The 16,776-nt window shown below is 40.6% G+C and overlaps 1 long non-coding RNA gene across 1 annotated transcript in view; it reads right to left on the bottom strand.

Annotated features, from left to right (window-relative positions):
• Positions 1-16,776, bottom strand: part of LOC125925159 (uncharacterized) — a 132,586-nt gene that overhangs the window by 102,710 nt on the left and 13,100 nt on the right. The window contains exon 2 of the long non-coding RNA XR_007458717.1: positions 6,485-6,804. This is a non-coding gene — a long non-coding RNA (uncharacterized LOC125925159). The remainder of the gene's footprint in view (positions 1-6,484; positions 6,805-16,776) is intronic.

Raw genomic sequence — 16,776 nt, 5'->3', positions numbered from 1 at the left:
GGAGTTGGGTCACTAATCTTAGCAGTATCACTGGATTATTTCACTGGTTTTTCATGCAAGTTCTAGAGATAGAAGGGGTTTTTCCCTGATGGGGTGTAGAGGAAAAAGAAGAATGAAGAAGGGGAATTACTTGTGACATTCGCCTTCCCACTCTACTAGATGACTTGTTATGATAATTTCAAAGGACACTGATCAATAATATTAACAGTTCTGACCCCCAGAATGGACTGAATTGCCATGACACAGAATTCAAAGACAAGTTGGATTTTCCTCCAAAACGTCTGGAGAATGCCTACAGAAGGTTCTCAATAGATATCTGAATTAGTACTGACTTGTATTTGTTTGTACTAATTTCCTGGATGCACTTTTGCCCCAGCTAGACTATAAGCTCCATGAAGGAAGGAACTCTCTGACAATTCTGTTGCATGGTCCATTTCACATTTCATGGTTCTGAGCATACTATAGGAATTCACAATCAAGGATATAATAGAGTAGTTGAGTATCCAAGAGATACTTCCTCGATACTTCCAAGATACTTCCAGGTGTGCTTCCTTGGAGCACTCCGGATAAATCAGAAATATTTCAGATTTCCAGGGTACAAGCTATTAGTTTGTTAAGCTATCCTGAGATGGGAACAATTCTTGTGTTTGGGGCTTACTATAAGAAAAGAAAATCTACATTAGGTTCTTCAATTCAGACATTTAACTATACAAAAATCATATCAATAAAGTAAGCTATGTGTACTGTACATCCTTGAGGCCCAAACAAATTTAAGAGTAGCAAACATTAGCTCTCACACCCTACATCTTTTTTTAAAATAATAAACTCTTAAATTTTCAAAGTCTTTACATATTCATTATAAAATCTGAGCTCATATTGACCCCCAGGGCAGGGAAATACACACTCAGAGAAATTGACTTGCCAAATGTCAGAAAGTTCAGGGAAACTAAGACAAAAACAAAAACAAAAACAAAAACAAAACCACAAAGGGCTTCTAGTGCAGTATTATTCTTCCTTGGTCATCTACTTTCTTGGCAACCATCCTTTTATTCCAGTTGTTGACAAGAATGCCTTGAATATGAATTTCAATGAAGTTTACAAATCACATACAGAAATTATATCATCGTACATACCAAAGTCTAATTGTGTTAGTTCATTCTGTTCATATTAATCTACCCAAATTCCAATGCATCTTATTTCTTTTCTTCAGTTTTATTCTTGACTATAGTTCACAACTTCTAATTTGTCATCTACACCTTAGTCACAATTTCTATTTTCTGGCTTTATATTTCAGCAAGTTCCTTGCTGAAGTTATTGCCCATTCAAGTTATTGTCCACTTGCTTAGACCAATCTGAGTGTGGGAGGTATGTGTATGGGTGTGTTCATGTGTGTGTGATTTGACAACTAAGGTCTGTTTATTTGGTATTTGGCTTATTTACAATTTTTCTTCTTACAAAAATGTGAATGTTTTTTGTTTTCAAATGGGATGAATAAATTTTTATATTGGATTTTCATCTCCCAAGGATTTCTTTTTTTAATGGTTGTCTTACTTTGGGTTACACAAAAACAGAAGTACTGTGTACAGGCAATTTATTTGGGAAGTAATCCCAGAGAAAGCAAGGAAAATAAGACAAGGAGAGAAGAGCCAATAAAGGAGATGTTAACAGGTGAGTTATCAGTGTGGGCAACAGGGAGAGATCCTTGATGAGGACTTTCTGAGAAAAAATATGGAATGCATCTCAGAATCATACCACTTTCCCTTGATACATACACACATACACACACATACATGCACACGTTTCCAGGTAGCATTTCTTGCTCTGAAGGTTGATCTTAGTGACAAAAAAGTCCAATATTAGGAATCCAGATGGTCTCATACTTGTCAGAGAAGGAAGTTATGGCATGAGCTAATGAAACCAACACACTGAGTTAACAGATACTTGACCATTCTACTCTAAGGACACTCTAGTCAACCTGACTGGTTTATGAGTTTGTTTTGCTGAAGTTGACCAACCACTGATAAGACTAGCTGAGATGGGAACAAATGGAGAAAAATTCTTCCAGTTGCACAGGAGGGGCCAAGCATGAACAAAAGTAACCTCTGTGACAACACACCCTAGATCTTACTCCTCCACTCATGTTTACACTGCCATTTAATGAACATGTGGTCCCATAAAGAGATGGGATTCCTGAATGTTTGTGCTCAGAAGGGAGAGTACCTCCCTTTTTCTGTATACACAATTAGCATATTCCATTCAACCTAACTACCCTGTGACATCCTGACCTCTTATTCTTAAATATATTCAACCCAGCCCTTCAAGGAGACAGATTTGAGAAATTTTCTCCCCTATCCTTGCTTGGCACCCTGCAATAAAACACTGTTCCTAGCCACAAAAACCAGTGTCAGTGCTTGGCTTGCTGCACATCAGGTAATAGATTTTTGTCTGGTAACACTAATAGGTATAAAGAAAACTTTCCAGGGGCGCCTGGGTGGCTCAGTCGGTTGGGCGTCCGACCTCGGCTCAGGTCACGATCTCATGGCTTGTGAGTTCAAGCCCCGTGTCGGGCTCTAGGCTGACAGCTCAGAGCCTGGAGCCTGTTTCAGATTCTGTGTCTCCCTCTCTCTGCCCCTCCCCTGTTCACACTCTGTCTCTGTCTCTCTCAAAAATAATTAAACATTAAACAAAAAATTTTTTAAAGAAAAAACAAAAAAGAAAACTTTTCCAGAACTAGAACAAATTCTAAATGCCTTACATGATGACAGTCAATGCTGTTTTATGACCCATGAGCAGAAATTTGCCCATTCTCAGACTTCATCTTCAAATGGTGAGAGAAGCTAAGGTCAAGGTCAAAGAATTACTAGTAGCTACTTACAGCAAACCCAAGTGCAATACTGTTTGAAGACAAACTCACAATAGAATAAACTCAACAATAAGCTTAGCAAAATCATCCTTAAAATGTTTGACTCTAAGTAAAATAGCTTGACCTGCTCCAACCTGGGCAAAGCTTTCTTTATACCTATTAGCTGATTCTAGTGCTAGAGCTGACTAGTATGAGCACCATCTGTGTTTCTGACCTTGATCTTTTTTTGACATCTGAGATCCTAAAGGATAACATGGAGCAATAAATTTAGTTGTTCCTAGTACCATTCACAGATAATTTATACTCTTGGGAAATATTGTCTTGTTATATTTTTCATTAGTTAAGTTTAATCCTACATCACCTATAGATCCTCAGGTAAAGCCTCTTTGCTATTAGGAATACTTTTGGAATAACAGTATATAATAATAACATAATACTTCTAATAATAACATAACCGGCTGAAAATCTTTTAAATTTTCTTTTCTAGAACCTATGCAGATGTCCTTTTGAAGACATGCTTATTTATTCCTCATGAAGATCTAATTTTACTGCAATCTCTTAATGCCACACTAACATAAATGTTAGCGCTTAGGGAGAAAGGTATCTAACAAAAAGTATCAAAATAAGAGAAAAGTGCTGCCAGAAGGCAGATAACTTTTCTCTCCCAAAATTAATCAGGAAATAGAAACAAAGAAAGTAACCAGATGCTAATAAGCGATTACACCCAGAGGTAGCACTTGGACATAAAAGAACTTTGCTATGTAATATAATCCAAGACATTTCAGGAAAATATGTAAGTGTGACCTTACATAACTGACCACACATCTGTTCCATTTTCTAAGTCTAATTAATTAAGAACACAGTAGCAATCTACAGGGTAGCGTATTTTTCACAAACAACTTCTATAACCCGCATAAGAACTTCATGGAGTAAGTAGTAATCCCTTGATTTTACAGATGGTAAAACGAAGCTCAGAAAATTTAAATTATTCACTTAAAGTCACACAGCCAGTAAGAGGCAAATCTGGGACTTCCTCAGGATCTGAGACCCAGTATGAAATCCCTTCCCACTGCACCAGGACTGGCTTCCACACATGAGGACATGATTCTTTTGTGCCCAGGAAGATGCAAACAGACTATTGCCCAAGTCGTCACTGAACAATTTTAGGTACAGACACAAGGAAAGGGAAGAAAAAGAGTGGGATGGGAAGAAAAACAGAAGAAGGGATTTCTTTGAAGTTTGAGAACAGTAATGGTTTCTAAGCAGTTGAATTAAAGATAACACGCAATTTTCTTAAAAACTTTCTTCATGATAGTTCTAGACACCTGAGTAGTTTCTATCTCTCTGACTGCCTCAGATTCCAGACCTCTTCACTTCTAACCTGGTGTACCCATCATGAATGGTATCAATTCTTAAATGGAAAAGTATTTACACAACATGCAATTTAGATCATCATATACTTGTAGACCTGTAACGAATTTACCTATAATTAAGAAATTCTTCCCACCCTCTGATGGGTACACATGGAAGTTAAATGAAGCTCTCTGAAGCCTTCTTTGATATGCTGTCAAGTAGCCAAACTTGACTGAGAATCATTTATGGTATAATTGTCTCTAAGTCCTTCCATTTCTTTAAGTATTTCCATATTAAAAAAATGGTTTTATTCTGGCTTTTTTTTTTTACATTTTTTAATGTTTATTTTTGAGAGAGAGAGAGAGAGAGAGAGCGAGGAGGGGAGGGGCAGAGAGAGAAGGAGACACAGAATCGGAAGCAGTCTCCAGGCTCTGAACTGTCCGCACAGAGCCCGATGCGGGGTTTGAACTCATGAACCATGAGATCATGACCTGAGCCAAAGTCAGATACTTAACTGACTGAGCCACCCAGGTGCCCCTTTTCTGATTATTTTTAATGATAGAAAGCATTACTGAATATTAATGATTTCTTAGACACAGTGCCAAATAGACATAAAAAAATAAAATTGGAGAGGAGATACAAGATTCTGAAAGATCCAACTCAAGCTACACTCCAAAACTGTCTCTTTACCACATTATCACACCTTCGAGGACTGTTATGTCAACATGGCATCATTTCTCAGATTTGTCTGCATATTATGGCCACTTCTGAGTCACTTCACTTCCATAGCCACTTCCTGTTAAAAATCCCAAGAGTCACAGACTCTAAGAATTTTAGAGTCAGAAGGGACCTCTGACATTGTGTCTGCTTCCATGGTGCATATAAAGGTAGCAGTGAGGGGAGCCCGGGTGGCTCAGTTGGTTGGGCGTCCAACTTCGGCTCAGGTCATGATCTCACGGTTTGTGGGTTGGAGCCCCACATCAGGCTTGGAGCATGCTTCGGATTCTGTGTTTCCCTCTCTCTTGGCCCCTCCCTCACATGTGCTCGCTCTCTCTCTGTCTCTCAAAAGTGAATAAACATTAAAAAAAATTTTTTTAATTAAAAAAAAAGGTAGCAGTGAAAGCTATTTGTTGCTACAAGTATAAATTCAGGATGTGAATTTTTTTCATTTGTAAGGTGTGATTTAGAGGTGGCAAATTAGGGTGAAGCTAGACTCCCTCTGACTACCCTCACACCCAAATTCAGCTTATTAGAAGGAAGGGAATGGGGTAAAGGGAAGAGAGGGAGCAAATCCATAATCTTCTTACATGGAGTGAGTTACCACAAGGTACTGAATGGAGGAAGGGTTGGATGTGTGTGTGCCCCATAGAGAAATATCTAGTATAAGATGACTACTAAGGGGCGCCTGGGTGGCTCAGTCGGTTAAGCGGCCGACTTCGGCTCAGGTCATGATCTCACAATCTGTGAGTTCGAGCCCCGCGTCGGGCTCTGTGCTGACAGCTCAGAGCCTGGAGCCTGTTTCAGATTCTGTGTCTCCCTCTCTCTGACCCTCCCCCGTTCATGCTCTGTCTCTGTCTCAAAAATAAATAAACGTTAAAAAAAATTTTTTTTAAATAAAAAAAAAGATGACTACCAAGAGATATCAGGTCTGCAGTGTCTGGGTGGCTCAGTCAGTTAAGCACTCAACTCTTGATTTCAGCTCAGGTCATGATCCCAAGGTTGTGGGATTGAGCCCTGTGTCTCACTCCATGCTAAGTGTGGGGCTTCAATAAGATTCCCTCTCTCTCCCTGCCCCTCTCCCCTGCTTGTGCTCTCTCTCTCAAAAAAGTATTTTTTTAGTTAAAAAGAGACATCAGGCCTTAAGTAATGTTTTAAGATTGCTTATCGATCTGCTTGCTTCCTCTTCCTATGGGACACTATTCCTACATCAAAGCCAGTCAATGAAAGAAAAGCAGCCTGCTAACACATGCTGAAAGTGTGGTTAAAAAAAAAAAAAAAGAAATGAGAAGAAAGCAGTTTGCCTAGTCCCAGTCAGCCCTCATATTTCAAAAGTAAAACAAAGAAAGCAACTTTCAATGCCTCATCCAAATCCTCCTGTCAGCTTCTCGAATAAAAGCATAGAGTCCTCATGTACCCCCCCTCTTCTCAAAGACTATGTTGGAATACCTCACTTGAATAGACCTGCTTCCACCAAGAAATGCTCACAGAGTACATCTGCTGGATACTCAGTGTCCACACCAGATAAACAAGAATGTTCACAAAGCTCACCATTTTGAAAGAGTTGGGCACATACACCATCAATCTGTTGTTCCTGGAGCCAGATGGCTGTGGATAGTGAGTTGTCAGCTGGATTCTTCCCTCTGCTGCCCTTAACGGGAAGAAAAGTTCTCTATTCCTTCTCAGAGCCATCTTAGCCTTCTCTCTTGGTTCTCTCTACCACTTCCATCTTGTTTCTCCATCTTCACTCTGTCTTCGTTTCAACTTCCTCCACTGACCAAAGCAGCCATCACACTGCTCACTCTGCTGATGTGCTGAGCACAATACTCATTTTACACACTCCATATTTCAATGGAGTTCACATGGACTGCCTGGTAACAAAACAAAAACAAAATACAAACAATACAGTCATGCTCCTTTTTAGAGAAGTTGGATCATTCGCTGAATTCCATCAGGATGTGAGTTATCTCCAAATGTATGCTATTACTTCAATCTTAAATGTTAGAGAGAGACAAAAGTGTGGGCTTGGCCCTGCAGGAAAGCAGTGGATCCCTTCAGTATAATTTGGGACCCAAAAGGGGATGCTGGAGATTGGGTGAGGATAGGAGGGATGTGAATGAGGGAAGAATAAAGGCTGTAGAATCACAGAGCTACCAGAAACTTCAGAGATCATCTGATCCAATTGCTTAATTTTTACAGATGAGAAGATAGAGTGCCATATACTTTAAGAGATTATTCAAGATCACCTTGCTGGTTATGTGCTGCTAAGAGTTAATTCTCCAATGCAGCAATTTTCTGGTTTATTTTTTAATTGTATTGCTTCTGCAAAATAAGGAGGCTGGATGTTAAAGCACACCAACCATCTACTGTATAGCATATAACCAGACTCCTTTTTCTTTCACCCTAATAACTAGACTTCATTTTTCACCCACTCCATATCCAACCCATTCTCTCTTATGTCTGGAATACATATGACTTGCTAATCCTCTCATTTTACCATGTTGGGTTAGTGATTTTGGAAGTGACTTCTGCCCCTCACCCAGGTCTGACTTTGTTTCTGGTACTCATTCACTCTCTGCTTAATTCTTCAGCTTAACACATGATGCCCCAAATAGTTCCCATTCTCCATCTCCCACTCCTTGTCTCCATTCACTCCTTAGGGCACTCAGAAATGAGTTAGATGTAGCCTTGTTTCCCTCCTCTAGTCTGCGCTTGCAGAAAACCCCATAGGATGGATGCTACACTTGAAGGGATTCATGGCTAATAACCAGAATGGATTCCTTGAAATGTCACTGGGTACTACTCCTGTAGTACAGACACCTTATGTCTAACAAGGATCTCCACCTAATAGCTTTAGTGTAAGTTCACACACCCAGTAACTCTGACCCAAGAACCAATGCAATGGAGAGGCCCACAGAAATCTGAGTTGCTACATCTTGAACAACTCATATTCCATCAAAAATGCAACCTGTCCCAAGCTGTGATTGACTCTAGAGGAACCCAAGCTCCTTTACCCCGCAGTTATATCTCCAGAGGGCAGCTGGGGCCAATTGGTCTTCCCCATACTTACATTTATGGCATCCTCTCTTGCCTCCATGATTTAATTTCTATATCTTCATCATTATCACTGTTCTGTGCTTCTTCTCCCTTGAATCTTCCCTAACAATCTTTCCCATACTTTCAGTCACCCCCTAGCACATCCACAAATGTGTCACTCAGAATCACTCCAGATTTAAAAGACTGAATTCAGCCACTCTCTGAACGCTCCCACTCTCTGAACGCCTTTTACTCTTGCATTTCTCTTACTCAGTTACCTTCCCTACACCTGCTTTTTATCTGAACCAGATCCATCAATCCAATGACCCTCTCCACCTTCTCCCAATTAGCCCTTTTGGTCCCACTTCCTTCCCTAGTTGGCACTCTGCTCTAAATATTAAAAAATGCAGCACACCATTCCTAAGGAACCTCACCCATTCCTACTGGGTCATATAGTATCAAATCTTGTCTCTAGCCCAGATACTTTCCTTAAAGGTTGATACATTAAACTAACAGACACTTCTTCACTGAAGATTTCACAGACACCAAAAAATCAACCTCTCCATAACTAAACCAATTATTTTCCCAGTAGATTTGTTCTCCTAAAATGGAGTAAGGTTCTGGCATCCATTAGAGAGAGAACTTCTTTCATCTATGCCATGACAACTACCTACCTGTTTAATAATCTAAACAGAAAATCCAAATCATAAAGTATGCCTCATACATGCCTTCCCCTGCTACTGCTACCTTGAGAAAGCATAGACTCAGATCCCTTAGACAGTTATCAACAATAACTCTTTAGTAGGGCTGCTTTCAGACAGTAATGATAGAATTAACCAAAAGCAGTTGCAACTCTGAAAGCTATCCACTGTCATCTACACATGGTCTGGTTAACTACATTTTGGGTCTTCCCATTATGAATCCTGACAGACTTGATCTATTATATGACCTGCTAAACTTCCTTAATCTCTTTAGTCTGGCATTTTAGATACAGCTTGCCCAAAATTGCTCATGGAATAGTTTCTGCTCATTCAGCCTAAGCCACACATTTCCTATAAGTTTCTTTTTTACTGTCTGATGACCCATTTAAGAAACCAAGGTTTGTAAGTTTATTAATCACCTGATCTTTACTTATTCATTGCCTGAGTCCTTCACTATGAGCTTCATAAAGACAGTGATATTTTTATTTACCACGTTTGTATCTTCAGTGCCTGGAACAGTAGCTGGTGCATAGTAAGTGCCCAACAAATATATATTTGTTAAATACATGGAAAAAAAAAATAAAGATGGCTCTCGGGCTTCTAGTTGGTGATTGATGGCTGGAGGAGAAATGAATATAAGGATATTATTTTGGACTTTTAACAGCTTAAAATTAAAAAAAAGATGAGAGATAAGAATAATACTAGGGAGGAAAAAAGTCAAAGTATAAATATGTATATTCAGCAGATACTAAATACATGGGTATAAATAAGAGATTTCGTGGTGAGGGGCGCCTGGGTGGTTCAGTTGGTTGAACATCTGGTTCTTGATTTTGGCTCAAGTCATGATCCCAGGGTCGTGAGATTGAGCCCCACATCAGGCTCCACTGAGCCTGCTTGAGATTCTCTCTCTCTCTCTCTCTCTCTCTCTCTCTCCCTCTCCCTCTCTCTCTTCCCCTCCCCTCCCTCCCCCTCTCTCTAAAAGAGAAAGGGTGAGAGAGAGATTTATTTGGTGGTGAAAAAAATTAAGTAAGGTAGGGAACACTAAATAGTTAATAAGAAAAAAGATATGTGAAAGAAAATGAGAAGGTCAAGAATTAGAACAGTACCTAGGTAATTAATAAATATAGAACTTTGCATCCTTGATAATGAAGCTCTCCTTGGTTGGGGGTTGAATCTATCATAATTATTCATTTACTAAACTTTAGTTATATGGATTTTACTCTAATAAATGCTTTAAATGTAGAACTACAAAGATGACACACTTCGGGACAATCAGGCAAAGAAAGCAGAGATGAAATCAAGTGAACTGGGCATGGAAAATGAGAACTGGATGGAGAGAAGTCACATCTGGAGAATTTTAAATATAATACTTACCACTAAAAGTAAAAAACCTCAATTGTGGAAAAAAAGAAACCTCAATTGTGTAACTATGCCCAAGTACTAAGATTCTTCAAGCTATAATAATGCAATTCACTGAATTCACAATTGTGGGCAAACTGCGATGCTACCCGTGACCCACTAACTATCCCACAATGTTTACAGCACCCCACTTTGTGAAAGGTAATGGGGAGACAGAAATTCATAAGATAAGTCTCAGTCCCAGAGGCAGAGACCTGAAGGAAACCAGATGATTAAAGGTATAAGACAATGATGTCTACATAGGAGTCCCAAGTAGAAGGGACTCCCTGACCACAGTGGTGATAATGGTAACATATGGAAAGGGCTTTTATGTGAGCAAGATCAGACATGAGCGTTTTCAGGGAGGGGGATTTGGGGTAAAGCATCTTTTGTTTCAGCACCAAAGACAACTGAGCACATGTCCTTATCTGAGGAACTGAGGTTATCATTGGCTTTCTCAATCTCCTTATCCTACGTCTAAACTGCATCCTCTCCTTTCCTTTCCTCCAGTCTCTGGGAAAGGGGAGAACCTTCTCCTGTTTCTCAGTTTCTCCCATTTCCTTGTAGATCTTGTTCTGTTGATTATTCAACTCCTCTTGCTACTATTCCTCAATCTCTCTATTGTCTATTAAAACTTGGTCACATCTTTCCCTTTCAAAGCTTACATATCTGACCTTAAAACACCATCCATCCACCCAAGATACTGCTCCAATTCCAACCCTTCAGGCCCTACCACTCTACAGAAACAACTCCAGCAAGGTCCACAAAACCCCTTAATTATCACATACAAAGGAATATTTCAATGTTTACCTAATTGATTACACTATTGCACTGTTTCCCAAAGAGTGTTTCCCAAAGACCCCAGTTCTGTGTGCTATTATTAATAGTAGTTATGTAAGAGGAAAGGGGAGATTCATGGTCAAATTAGCTGATGGAAGTTTACTTTGGAAATTAAAATGTATGGGTTTCTTTGCAGCAAGACTTCTGAGAAACACTAATATGTACATATTTTTTTTGTGATTCTGCAAGAGAAGTATGTAGATTTCAGCATTTCTCAGCTTGGCTGACCACAAAATAATTTTGCAAATAGTATTTCATGGGAGGATTATTCCTTGGAATAGTCCCGGAGAAACACTCCTCCTTATCCTTTGACATAACTGATCATTTGTTTTGACATTTTTCCTCCTTTAATTCTGATACCTCATTTTTTGCTCTCCTACTATATCCTTCCACTTCTCAAACTTTGCTTTTTCTATCCGACCTTTAAACATTAGTATTTTGCTTGCTTCTATATTAGATCTCTTCCTCTGAGCGTTTTTTTAAATTTTTTTTTCAACGTTTTTTATTTATTTTTGGGACAGAGAGAGACAGAGCATGAACGGGGGAGGGGCAGAGAGAGAGGGAGACACAGAATCGGAAACAGGCTCCAGGCTCCGAGCCATCAGCCCAGAGCCTGACGCGGGGCTCAAACTCACGGACCGCGAGATCGTGACCTGGCTGAAGTCGGACGCTTAACCGACTGCGCCACCCAGGCGCCCCTGAGCGTTTTTTTAATAACCTCATTTGCCATCCTTATTTTACTACTTGCTATGAACTACTGATTCCTAAATCCATGTGTTTGGCCAAGATCGCTCCACCGCATTTCAGACCATATGTCTAAGATCTTGTTAACTTTCCCACTTAAATATATTCCAAATATCTCTAACTCAACATGTCCAAAGCTTTTTCTTGAAACCCTGATCCTTTTTTTGTGTTTCCTATCATGCTGAGGAAGACCACTATCCATTCAATCATTTAAGCTAGAAATCACCCAAGACTTTTTCCCGCCTTCCCTCCACATATTATCAGTCACAAATCCTACAGTTATCCAAACTATGTAAATACCATAAGTACCTAACTAAACTATCTATCTAACCTATATACCTAAACTACCCAAGTTTCTTCATTTACCAATCACGTATTTATTGAGTACTAACTATACACCATGTACCAGTCTAAGTGCTTTGGATATAGCATCAAACAGATAAGATCCCTTCTACCATGAGACTTACATTTGTAGGGAGAAGATAAACCATATACACGTGTTATAGCCTGAATGTGTCTCCCCACAAAATTCGTATGTGGAAGTCTTAATCCCCAATATCTCAGAACATGACTGTATTTGGAGATAGACCCTTTAAGGAGGTAATTCAGTGAAAATGAAGTCAATAGCATGGGCCCTAATCTGACTGGTATCCTTATAAGAAAAGAGATTAGGGGCACCTGGGTGGCTCAGTTGGTTGAGCATCTGACTTCAGCTCAGGTAATGATCTCATGGTTTGTGGGTTCGAGCCCTGCACTGGACTCTCTGCTGTCAACACAGAGCCTGCTTTAGATCCTCTGCCCCCTCTCTCTCTGCCTCACCCACACTTGCTCTCTCTCTCTCAAATAAACATTAAAAAAGAAAAGAAAAGAGATCAGGACACACATGTACAGAGAGGAGACCATGTGAAGACACATGGAAAAGATGGCTATCTACAAGTCAAGGAGAGAGGCCTCAGAAGAAACCAACACTACTGAGACACTTTGACCTTGGGCTTCTAGCCTCCAGAATTGTGAGAAAATAAATTTCTGTTGTTTAAGTCACCCAATCTCTGACACTGTGTTTTGGCAGCCCTAGCAAGCCAGTATGTCACGTAAACCAATTTTTTTAAGAAAATTTTAGATGGTGAAAAGTGCTTTGAAGGAAATAAGACAGAGAAATGTGTTAGCAAGGACAAATGCCCAGGGACAGGGACCTGCCTAGCACATTCTAGGGAAGAAAGGAAAAAAGAAGGACAGAAGGAAAAAGTGACAGGATATGAGGTCAGAGAAATAGGCGGGGCCAGATCCAGAAAGAAAGCTCCAGCCCTGACCCAGCTGCAACTCTTGCACAAAAGTAAGAAGAGGAAGGAGCATGCTGCCTTACCTTCCCATGTCGTAGTCTGTGCAGGAGAGAAAGTGTGAAGTCTATTTCCTGCTTATAAAGCAAATCCTAACTTCTAAGACACTGGACTCACCCCAGAGGGCAGCAGACTCTTACCCATGAGATTAGTTACTCCTGTTTCTTTGGAGAGAACATGTAAGAAATAGACACACAGAAACCACCCCTCAGGTACTTCCCAGAAAGGATAGAAAGGTTGGTGGGACTTCCTTTCCATATGGGCCACAGAGGAATATGGAGTGGGGAAGAAAAGAGTCTTCCTCTAGAATCCACCTAAATTTTCTGTTATTAATTTCAGAAATCATCACACTTTCAGGTTTCTTACTAGTAAATAACATGCAAACAGATTCACCCTATTTCTCAGCAAAGCTGAGGTTGCATGATAGGCTGAGGCTGATGGCTGAAAACATTGGGAATCCATCCTGGAAAACCATTTCTATTAGTTAGGTGATATGGACCTAACTAATAAAAGACTCTGTTACACATAGTATATCACAGGCCCTTTGAATTTTCTCAGAACTTACACAGACTCAGGCCTATTTTTTTCCTCAGCAGCCATAGCCACAATAGGAATAGCAGCAGCAAGAGCAGTAACCATCTATGGACCATCTACTGGGCACAAGTTGTGGGGTGCCTGGAGGAACAGAGTATAAAGTGCTGTCCCCAGCTTTAAGGTCCAGTTGGGGAAACTGCTGTTCCCAGGACTTGTCTTGTTTATACAGTTTTCTCATCTGGACAGTAGATGTTTATAACGGCATACCTACTAGCCTTTAAGAGATGAAAAGGTTTAGGGTAATTTTCCAAATAATTATCTGGTGCACAGATAAAACCCACATGGTAGGCAGAATTCTAGAGAATTTTAAAGAACCCCCACAAGGTTCCCATCCCTTGGCTATTCAACACTAACTAATCTATGTATTGCTGTGAAGAGATTTTGCAGATGAAACTAAGGTTACTAATCAGCTGACCTTAACATAGGAAGAATTTCCTGGATTAGCTGGGTAGGCCCAATGTAATCACAGAAGCCCTTAAAAGCAGGAGTGAAGGCAGAAGAGTCACAGAGATGTGGCAGAAGAGGTAAGCAGAGGGAGATGAGGCAGAAGGGGAAAGTCAGAGAGATGTGAAGTGTGAGAAAAACTCTGAAGATGGAGAAAGGGGACCATGAATCAGGAAGTTCAGGTGGCCTCCAGAAACTAAAACCACCTCTGACCAAGTGCCAACAAGGAAACAGATACCTCAGTCCAAAAACCCCATGCAAGTAAATTAGGCCAAAATCCTGAATGAGCCTGCAAACAGGCTTGGGTACAGAGTCTTCAGATACAGGCCAAGGCCCTGGTTTCATCACCCCTGGTTAAGACTCCAAGCAGTCTGGGATGCCGTGACTGGACCTCTGAGCTACCCAAGCATGAGATAATAAATGAGTATGGTTTTAAGCTGCTGAATTTGTAGCAATTTGTTACAGCAACAACAGAAAACTAACACAGCCCAAGAAAGTTATTACATGATGGGGCTAACAAACAGAGAAGCTGACTAGGGAAGGAGCAGAGGGTGGCTGAATATCCTTTTACACAACTTTTTTAATTTATTTTTTTAATTTACATCCAAGTTAGTTGGCATATAGTGCAACAATGATTTCAGGAGTAGATTCCTTAATGTCCCTGACCCATTTAGCCCATCCCCCCTCCCACAACCCCTCCAGCAACCCTCTGTTTGTTCTCCATATTTAAGAGTCTGTTTTGTCCCCCTCCCTGTTTTTATATTAACTTTGCTTCCCTCCCCTTGTGTTCATCTGTTTTGTGTCTTAAAATCCTCACATGATTGAAGTCATATGATATTTGTCTTTCTTTGACTAACTTCGCTTAGCGTAATACCCTTTAGTTCCATCCACGTACTTGCAAATGGCAAGATTTCGTTCTTTTTGATTGCCGAGTAATATTCCATTGTGTGTGTGTGTGTGTGTGTGTGTGTGTGTGTGTGTGTGTGTATAAATGTTATTAGTTAAGGGAGGATAGGCTCTTCTACAATAACAGATAGACGCCCTCCCAACCAAATCTCAAGAACTCACAAAATAAAAACTTCTTTCTTCCTTTTTTTTAAGATTATTTATTTATTTTGAGAGAGAGAGAAAAGGTGTGAGTGGGGGAGGAGCGGAGAGAGAGGGAGAGAATCCCAAGCAGGTTCCGTGCTGTTGGGCTGCCGTGCTGTCAACACAGAACCCCAACGCAGGACTCACGACCTGAGCCAAAATCACGAGTGGGAAACTTAACCAACTGAGCCACCCAGCTGCCCCTAAACCGTTATTTCTCATGCTCCAGTGCAGGCTGGCTGCTCTCCCAGATGGCTCTCCTCTAAGTGGTAGCTCAGGGCTCAGGCTGTCTCTAACTTGTGGCTCTACAGTCTTGGAATCCTTTACTTCCAGTCACACAGATACAGGGAAAGAACACACAGAAGATCTCACAAGAAAGGTTTTATGGCCTAGGAACGAAGGTGTGGCACATAGGCCCAAGTTCTCTATTAGATCTCATCACAGGTCCCACCCACACACAAGGAAGCTGGAAGATGAAGCCCTCCTATGTGACAAGGAGAAAAACAGAATGATTTTATGAACAGTTACAACTTCTTCTGCCATAATAAAGGAGTATTTTTATAGGAAAAGGGTCCAAAAGACATTGGATTTTGAGTGACTTTGAAAAATTGTGTGACATTTGGGTGGTAAGATCATCAGGAAAGATGGAGAATGTTGCCTCTGGTCTTTGAGGTAGGTAACAGTTATTGGAACCCAACCAAACCTGTCAATGTGGGTCAGCTTATGCCCTGGGACGTTTGTGTATGTGAGCCAGAAGAGCTCTGTGCTGAAGCCATATCCGTAGGGACCAAGTGTAGATGAAGAAGTGTTGCTGAAAAATGGGAGTCTGGAACACCAAGAGCATCACTGCTACAGTGGACAAGCACTGCTGAAGCCATGTGCAGGGCTGGGTTTCAGCAGCAATCCTGAGCGGTGGTGGGCAAGAGACTGACCAGACCCCAGTCCTCTCCATAGCTAGCACTGGAAACAGGCTGAGTCCTTTGCACCAAGTAAAGCCTGAAGCTCCTAGTCAACTTAAGAAGGAAAGCTTTATAAGAGAAATTTTGGTCTCCTTGCCAATAAAATAGGTAGCAGTTCAAGCAAATAATTAAAAAAGCAAAGATGTCTCATGTTTAAATAATGTTTGTTGAGCAATTCATTCTCATTAACTGAAGAGAAAGACAGTATGAATAGAGGACAGGAAGGAGAGCTTCAGAATGGAAGAAATCTAACATGAAAAAAAGTAAGCAATGCATTTAAATTACTTTTATTTTAATCAATAATCCCTGGCCCCATAGCAGGGTAAGACAGACAGATCACCTGGCCAGAGCACCACCCTCTGAGAAATGGACAGCTCTATGTGAGGTGATTCCACTCAGGAAATTCAGGGCCCAGAGAACAGAGCATAATTTCTGCTCTGTGTATTGAGTCATGGGTGGAGGTGGAAGGATACCCTTCCAGTACGTAATTAAAGTACTGTGCAACTGTGGGGGTGTTTGATCAACTTCTTACATAAACAGGATCTACATGTGAGAACATTTTCAAAGGCTGAATGTGGAGCTCCCCTAGAGACAGAGGAGCAGCAGGTGGGCCGCCAGCCAACCAACCACTCAAACAACAGGACCAGAACTGACATTCTGAAGCCCACTGTGCTCCTTGCAACCTCCCCCATTGGCTCAGC

Source organism: Panthera uncia, chromosome F1 (genome assembly GCF_023721935.1).
Source record: "Panthera uncia isolate 11264 chromosome F1, Puncia_PCG_1.0, whole genome shotgun sequence".
In the NCBI taxonomy this organism is placed as follows: Eukaryota; Metazoa; Chordata; class Mammalia; order Carnivora; family Felidae; genus Panthera; species Panthera uncia.
Note: the sequence above shows the minus strand (reverse complement) of the source record. Positions and strands in the feature narration are given on the sequence as shown.